General features: G+C 43.2%; 1 long non-coding RNA gene across 1 annotated transcript; it reads right to left on the bottom strand.

Moving 5' to 3' along the window:
* Window positions 1-372: 372 nt before the first annotated feature.
* On the bottom strand, window positions 373-6,639 carry LOC135420221 (uncharacterized). Its single transcript, XR_010433427.1, has 3 exons — window positions 6,458-6,639; window positions 748-886; window positions 373-467 (listed from the first exon to the last, which is right to left on the bottom strand). It is a non-coding gene; the product is annotated as an uncharacterized LOC135420221 (long non-coding RNA).
* Between the last annotated feature and the right edge of the window lie 1,624 nt (window positions 6,640-8,263).

Genomic DNA, 8,263 nt, shown 5'->3' with positions numbered 1-8,263 from the left:
AATGGCAGTGAGTGGTACTGTTTAATCATGCACTGCTTTGTTTCAGATTGGCTGAATGATGGTTTCACTGGTGTCTCTTAAATCTTGTCTTGTGAAAAATAACATAAAATTGTTCCACTTCAACTTTCCTGAAATAATTTATAGCTTTCTGGACCCTTCTCCATTTGGTCCTTTTCCAAGCTGATGTCTTGTTTAATCTCTCCTTGTACAAAGCTCCTGTACAATGATCCTCCTTTCCCCTTGTTTTATACCTTTTTCCAATTCTACATTTTGAAATGAAAATATAATAGTTTCTATCAGCCATATTGATATTTTCTATTTTATTCTTTATTACTTTCCTCTGGGCACTGGCACTGCTGGTTAATAAAATGCGTATTGATTACAAAATATGCTCAAAAGTTTCTTTATTGAGTAGCTGGCTGATAATCTGTCTTCTACAGGTCCTTCTATAATTAAATTTGAATGATCTGGGAAAAAAACACAAGTTTTACTATATTCACAAAGCATTCTTTGCTGAAGGTGGTGTACACAATGGGAAAGGAAAGGTTTTTAATTTAATCCACAATGTAAATGCCTAGCAACATTTACACCATTGATAAACAAGCACTGTTTTGCTGAACAAAAGACCACACGTCCCTTTCTCCATCCTGACTCTGTTGGTAGCGATGGCAAAACTGACAGTGCCCAGCCTGCTGCACTTAGGTTGTCTTCTTGCTTTGTGTCCCTTTTGTTCACACTTCAGCTCACCTGCTAAAGCTTTGCTTGGAATAATGGTAAGATCTTGAAGTGAGGTGTCCATGGAAGATGCTCATCTTGATTTTCGTGTCTAATTTTTCTTTCTGACAGAGCTGATAATCACATTAGTCACATGGCTGTTCTACATTCCCTGAAACAAGATTTCCAGGAACCTTGAAATCTGTGAAATGTTTGCCCACGAGTATTTCCTGAAGGAAGATCTTTGGCAACTGTGTGTCACTTCTGAAATTTGCTACAATTCAACATGGAAGGGGAAGATCTTTCCAAAGTCACCGGTTTCCTGGGATGTCTGTGTTCAGGAATGTGAATGCATTGCCAAACTCACCTGGGTGACCTGGTGATGAAAATGGGAAATTCAGCTTCCTTAGGTACACAGAGGCTTCCAGTGGGACATGAAAAATAACTCTGAGATTCATAAACTCTTAGATCCATGGAACGTATGGCCAGTGTGTCGTCACCCAGTGACCCAACGCCCCAGGGCAGCTTTGCCTGAGCTTTGTCTGCATCATTTAGAGGATGAAGGTTCCATGCAGGGGACTTTGTCCACAAGATCTGCCCCAGCCCTTCTGAGCCTTTTCTGTGTCAAATAACAGAAACCTCTCCTGGTGATGTGGCTGAAGGTCCTTTCTCCATGGGAGTGACCTGGCACCTGCCCTGGCTCATCACAACCAGCCTGGGCTCATCGTGTTTAAACCCAGGTCATAAATTACCGCTCGTGTGGGCAGAGATGTGACCCCCTTGGGATTCAAGGGCAACATCCAGCTCAGGCACTTTCTAAGACACCATAAAGGGCTACAAGGGAACTGTTTGCCTCAGCAGCCTGGGAGCCTGGATTGCTGATACAGTGAGTGCTGGCTGCCTCCTCTACTTTACCTTCTTTATTGGGTCTTTCCCTGTAAAAACACGTACCGCTCAAAATTCCAGCAAAAATTTGACCTTTCCCAGCGTACTGGCCTATTTCAAAGTGTATTTTAAACCATTTGCTTTTGACTGTGGGCAGAAGCTGAATCCTGTGATAGGGATAACTGGGAAAGCAACTGTGTCCTTTAACATGAGACACCATCACTTCTCATTCCTATATACAGCTTCAGTCTGAAAGCCACTGGTAGAGTGCATGGCTTTCCTCTGCTTGAGCTGCAGAAAACTGCAGCTGGAGCAGACCTGTCATGTCTGGCACTTGATCAAATACTTTCCTGAATTATGATAACAGATTTTCAGGTTTGTCATTTTTGCCTTCATTGTTTATTTCTTTGATTGTCAAATATCTCAGTTTAAAGGCAACTAATAATTATTTTGGGTTTTTTTAAAGCTTCAGATGTGCTGCTTCGGATGGAGATAATCCCTGCAAGGCAGGGGGCTGCCCCATCCCTGGAGTGGGTGGCAAAGGACGTCTGCAGCAGACAAGGAGGATCATGAGATTGGCAGGATGCTGAGCATCAGAGCCTGGACCAGCTCCCTCTGCATCCCTCCTGTGCCAGGCTGTGGCCCCACTGCCCCCCAGCCAGCCCCCAACCATGGCCAGGCTCTTGGCTCACGCTTGGCTGCCATCCCTGGCAAGTCCTGGCTCTGCTTCCCTGGGGGATTCGCTGGTCCTTGCTGCAGCTGGACAAACTCCCACTGTGGGCACCCAGCACTGGCCTCTATTTCCATATTTTTGTATCCTTAAATTTTATTTAACTTCCGCTTTCCTGAACTCACAATGCTCACATTTTTCCACCATGGGAATAGCTCTTCCTAGTTAAACTACCCTTCCTGCAACTTTCCTTCTGAGCACCAGCACTGTCACTGTGCAACGTTCAGACTTGCTAACTCCCAAGAAATCCTCCCATATAACCTTTTGCTTATTCCTCACATCATCAAATCCTCTATTTCAGCTGCACTTCTGCTACTGCAAGAACATTTTCTATTCTTTCGCCCTTTTTTCACTTTCCACCCCTATTGAATCCCTCATTTGCCATGCATTTTTTTTCAGCAGCTAATTATTGGCTTCTCCCTCTGGACTATTCTTTGTGTGTCTGTGAGACTTGGATTTTGATCCCAAGCAACTGGAATACATTTTCTCCTTGTTTAAAGCCTCTCTGTAGGTAAAAGCAATTTTGCAAATTGAAAGGTGATTTAAATCAGCATTTTTTCTGTAGCAGATTTCTTCCTTTTGAGCTCTGCTTTGATTTCCACAATATTTTTTCTAAAGCTTGGCAGCAAGGTCTTGAGAGAATAGCAGCTTATTGCTTCTGTGATAAACTTTTATCATTTTTATAATCTAATATCCCTGCCACTAAGTGGAAACTTTCCCTGTCAGTCTCTGTGCCTGTTACATAGCCCGGGAAGGAGCAACAACACTTATTCTGTCAGCTCCTAGGACCTCTCAGATTAAACAACTTTGCAATTAAAGTGTTTACATATTACAGCCTCCTCCCTCCTTCCTCATTTCAGGCAATTTCATCAATCAACTGTCTTCTCATTGACTGTTTTTTCTGCAGCTCTCTGGCACTGCTCAGGCCCAGGATGTTTCTCCCTGGTCTGGTCAAACACCATCCCTCACTGTCAGTATCCTGAACCTCCTTCCCACACAGTCCCCATCCCGGGGTCGGGTGGGTCGACTCATTTTTCTCTGCCCCTTCCAGTCCTTTATTGCCTTTGCTGTTACAGTTTCATTTCAGCCCAAGGCCAACCAAAATTGCAAGCCTGAAACACCCTTTCCAATGACACATTTGCAATTTTCAGGGTTCTTTGGCAGCAAATCTTTCGTAACCCTGTGCTTAGAGTAAACCCTGGTTTAGAGTGTAAATGAAGTGAGTTTACTTGAGATACAAAGCTAAACAGACAATAAATGGCTAAAATAGCTAAATAGAAGGAAAAAAGTCTATTTCTGAGCCAAGCTCCATTTAATGTTGCATCCTCAAATCTAGTAACCGCCTAAGGGTGTTTTCAGATAAAGAGAAATCATCCAGCTTTTGAGGGGGTTAGTGAAGCAATCACAGTCTGACTGGGCTGTCAAACATGCAAAGAAAACCAAGAGCAAACACTGTTCTTCCAGCTCTGATCTGATTTTGGTACTTGCAATGCTGTTTGTAATGGCCATGTTCCTTGGAACATGGAAATGGCTTGGCAGGAAAACACTGCCAGCTGTGGAGTGATGGGGGCAGATTCACTCCTGATCCACTCTGGGATGCACTTCACTGCCAGAAAAAGCTACATTCCCTTCATCTCAGAGAGTTCAAATACTCTGAGGAAAGGAGGAGGTTGAGGGAGACAGGCCTTAATTACATTCTTCTTTCTCGTATGATTAAATATGAACAAAAGAACAACTGCACTGCATATCCCCTGCACTGAGATCTCTCTGCAAAGGCACAGGCAGAGCCAAACTTTGCCGGCAGTCTTCTCGTTTCATCAACAAGCCTGTGTTCTGCACGTCAAAGACTGTTCAGGATGACAAGAGAAATAAACTCTACAAAATCTGAAGAAGGACCTGACTGAGCTAAGTCAGACAGAGGGCTTGATTAATAATTCAAAATAGTACTTTGAACACTAAACGGTCTTTCATGTTCCTCTAAGCCGTGGTATAATTCTAGGCTGAATCTTTTCCAACAGGTTTGCGTTAGCTGTGACTCAGAAAAACCATTCCTCTTTAAAGAGGTGTGAAGAGAGAAAGGAAACAGGGTTTTTTTTGCATGTTGCTTCCAGTTTCTTGCTGACTGCACATTAACCTGAAGGAACTGACATCGCTGACATGAGTTTGAAAGGGAATCCCCCCCCTCATGTGCAGATAATGTGGAGCATCAGTGTGGGGACCGAGTGGCTCTGAGGTGACATCAGAATCTGAAATGTGTGGGTTTGGGATGCATTCCTGGCTGTCATTTTTCATTTTCTCAGTGTTCTGAAGCAAAAAAAGGTCTTCCTCAAGGCAGTTTGCTTTTAAACATAAGGTGAAACATGGCAGATGAATCCCCTCAACTGGAGGGAGTATGTGGTACTGTGCTGGTCTCTGTGCCCCAAACTCCCTTTGCAGATGTTTCTGGAGAGTTTCTTGCCCAGCTGTGGTGGGGAGGTGTGGAAAAACCACTGACATGTCTCTTTGATATGGTGTCAAAATGCTGTCAGAATTTTGGGGACTTTGCTGTCAGAATGACTGCTGATGGACTCGACTGAAGACGGGTTGTAAAGGATGTTGATGGAGAAGATAAGAAATGTGTTTGATACAGGGAGGAGAAGAAGACTGAGAAGATCATAGAAAAGTAGAGTGGTGGAAATGATGATCCAGAAAAGTAGCAGAGTTTATTCCAGACAAGAATAAAACAAGACTGCATGCACAGAAGGCAGAAAAAAAGCTAATGTGGTTGAACCACAGAGAATAGGAGGGATCAGATATGTGTTTCAGCTGGGAAAGGGTATGAAAAGGTTGGATCTTTCCTAGATGTGAAAGGAAAATGTGACTCCCAAGGCTATTGATGCAATTACCAGAGTCACTGAGAGAAAAACAGCAAGAGGTCAGAGGAGGCAGCATCCTTTCAAGGCTAAATGATGCAAAACCACACATTCTGAGAAACATTTCCCACAGCTCAGAAATCCTTTGTAAACATGATTAACCACAGCTCTAATTGTAAGAAGAAAGACAGCTAATGTTGTGTGGAAAATACACACAGAATGGCTGAGAGAGAGTAAGGCCAATGTCAGAAATACAAGGATAGAGCAAGAGCAGGGCTGTAGCTGAAAGTGCAGGGAATGTCTACTTAAAGTCAGATATGTTAACATCATTGAGACACAGCACTGCAGCAGATGGTAATACTTTCAGAGGCAAAAAGTAATGCTAGATCCCCTAGAGCAGGCTCTGTTCTTCTTCAAGAATTAGTGTAAGTCTTAAACAAAAAGTAAAGCACTGCTAACACAAAAAATCAGGACACAGAGGCTTGTGTTCCAGAGATGCTGTCTCTTCAAGGGCTAATTACAGTAGGCAAGAGGTTTCTTAATACAAGAACAGACAAATCACAAGGAATTTACCTATCTTGTGCAAATTCTTCTGTCCTTTACCATCTTCCTGCTTTTCAAATAGCTCTTCAAGTGCTGTGGATAACTGATATCCATTCATCAAACTTTGAACCCCCTCACCTCACTGGCAGTTACACAGATGGCTCCAGTGAAGTCCCCAGAAGGTGTTTGGTACAGATATCTGAGAACACCATTGTGATAGAGGGTCTGTGGGCTCTTGGGAATGTGTCAGTGCTTTCCTGTGGGTTGGGGCTGGTTGCTGGCCTGCCTGCAGACACACAAGTGGGAGGCTCTGTGCTCACAGCATTAACACAGGCATTTGCCTACGTAAATTGATTTTTAATCTGCTGCCTACATGATGCTGGTTACTGAATGTGACACAGTGTAATGCAGCACTGGACAACCCTAAAATTCATGTACAAGCTTACCTCCACTCATAGATGCACTGTGTAACACGAGAAAACAACTTCTGATGTTGCGGGATGTTTGCAGGTCCTGATTATACAAACCAAGGACAGAGGCCTCAGCACTCGCTCCCTTCAGCTAATCCCCTCCTACTGACATTATCTTTCTTGCCATCTTATTTCAACACACTAAACGGTGATGGGAAGCTCCTTTGGGCTGTAGTCTGGTCTCACCACTTGCAAAGAACCACACACACCAGTCACCTTCTCCTGACCCAGACCCCGTTGTCAGTGCAGGGTCCTACACTCACCAGGCTCTGGTGAGATGAACCTCTGGTCTCCCATGCTCCCGGAGGCCAGGGCTGTCCTGTTTTTCAGGGGGCAGCTGCTCTGAGTCGATTTAACCCGCCGGCAGTTGCCCGCCTGATGTCGCCGAGGCAACGCGGTCCCAGGGGAAGTGGGTTGTGTTGCCATAGCAACGCGATGCTCTCGGCTGCTGCCTCCTTCCATTGACGCCATGGAGGGAAAATTTGGGGTTGATGGAAGCATCGGGTCCTACCGAGGATGAAAAGTTGGGGTGACTGAAGGATCACGGCAAAGACAGACACAAACACCTATTTGTAACTCTAATTATAAGCAGTTGCAATTAAGGGCTCTGGCTGCTGCTGCTGCAGCTTTACCAGTGCTCCCACTAATGGACTGCTCTGAATGAAATTATTTATGTCACATTCCTTTATTACTCATTATCACATGTTTTGCTTTATAGTTAAACTATGAATAATCTAAGCAGGACACATCTTAGTGATGCTGTCACTCCTATTCTGGATGTATTGATTCAGCAAGTTCTTTCAACACAGACTCTGACTGTTGAGTATTTTTAAATAACAGAACACTGAAAGGAGAAAGAGGGAAAATATGTGACTGTCCATAGAAACTGATGACAGCTCCTTTTCCAGAAATGGTGGGAAATATTGATTCACTCTCCTCTGACCTTCACAGAAGAAGTTCAAGGCTGTTTTAGCTCTTTTTCAACAGGTTTCCTGCTGTTTCAAGGCAAAGATCTATTATTTGCACGTTAGTAGCTTCCACCTGCCAGCAAGGACAAGATCCTTCTATGCCACCTATTTCACCAATTCAAGAGAGAGCTCTTTTAGAGCTTGTGAGGTATTGAGGAAAGGCTGGAAAGGAATGAATCACAAAACACTGTCAAGAAATGATGGAGTCCACAAGCCCCTTGATGACACAGAATCAGTGATGGACAGAAGCTGTGCCTGCTGTGCATCCTTGATCCAGTCATCTTTTCCTGAAGTTGCAATGCAAATATGACAATGTATCTTGTTAAGCTTTCATAACAGAATTTATTTGGATTTACCTCCTTTGTAAAGAGATAACAATGGAAATGATCGAAGTGTGAATGTACAGAGAGTTTTCAGGGAAGGGAAAGACTTTTCCACATTGGTGTGGCTGTGATTCTGGCACAGCCCCTGCGTGCACACCCCAACATAAGCACTTCAGGCTGACTGAAGGAGCAGGAGGAAGTACCGCAGAGGCAGAGTTGCTCATGGAGCAAAGTGTACAGTAACAACATGATTAATTGCTCACAGTTCAAGATTTGCAGAACAACGAATCCTTTTGCAAACACTTGGGATTTCTACAGTATAAATAAATAAGTATGAATATAACTCTTATTGTAAAAATAAAGACACTTCTTTATTAAATAGCTTTTAGTGATAAAATGGAGTGCAATGAAGAGATTTCTATCAATGAAAAAGACTCATCTTTAATTGAAGATAGTTAGAATAATGCCTGACAACGAAGTACTATACTTCCTAAAATTAGTATTAAATATTCATTAGTTCACAATGATGCTGTGAGGAAAGAGATAGAGATTGAAGGTATTTTACATATATTCACAGGATGCCTTATAAAAGGATAATATTTTTGCACTGCAAAGCAATGAATGGGTTCCTAGAGTCATTCAGAACATAGTCATGTATGGATGTCACTGATGTCACTGTCAGGAGTAGTGAGATTGCTGTATTTGCACCATCAGTCTCATCCCCTGGCTGACTCGGTTTGATCAATAAGAGCTCTTAATAACTACACAAGTTAAAAGA

This window comes from Pseudopipra pipra, chromosome 11 (assembly GCF_036250125.1).
Source record: "Pseudopipra pipra isolate bDixPip1 chromosome 11, bDixPip1.hap1, whole genome shotgun sequence".
In the NCBI taxonomy this organism is placed as follows: Eukaryota; Metazoa; Chordata; class Aves; order Passeriformes; family Pipridae; genus Pseudopipra; species Pseudopipra pipra.
Note: the sequence above shows the minus strand (reverse complement) of the source record. Positions and strands in the feature narration are given on the sequence as shown.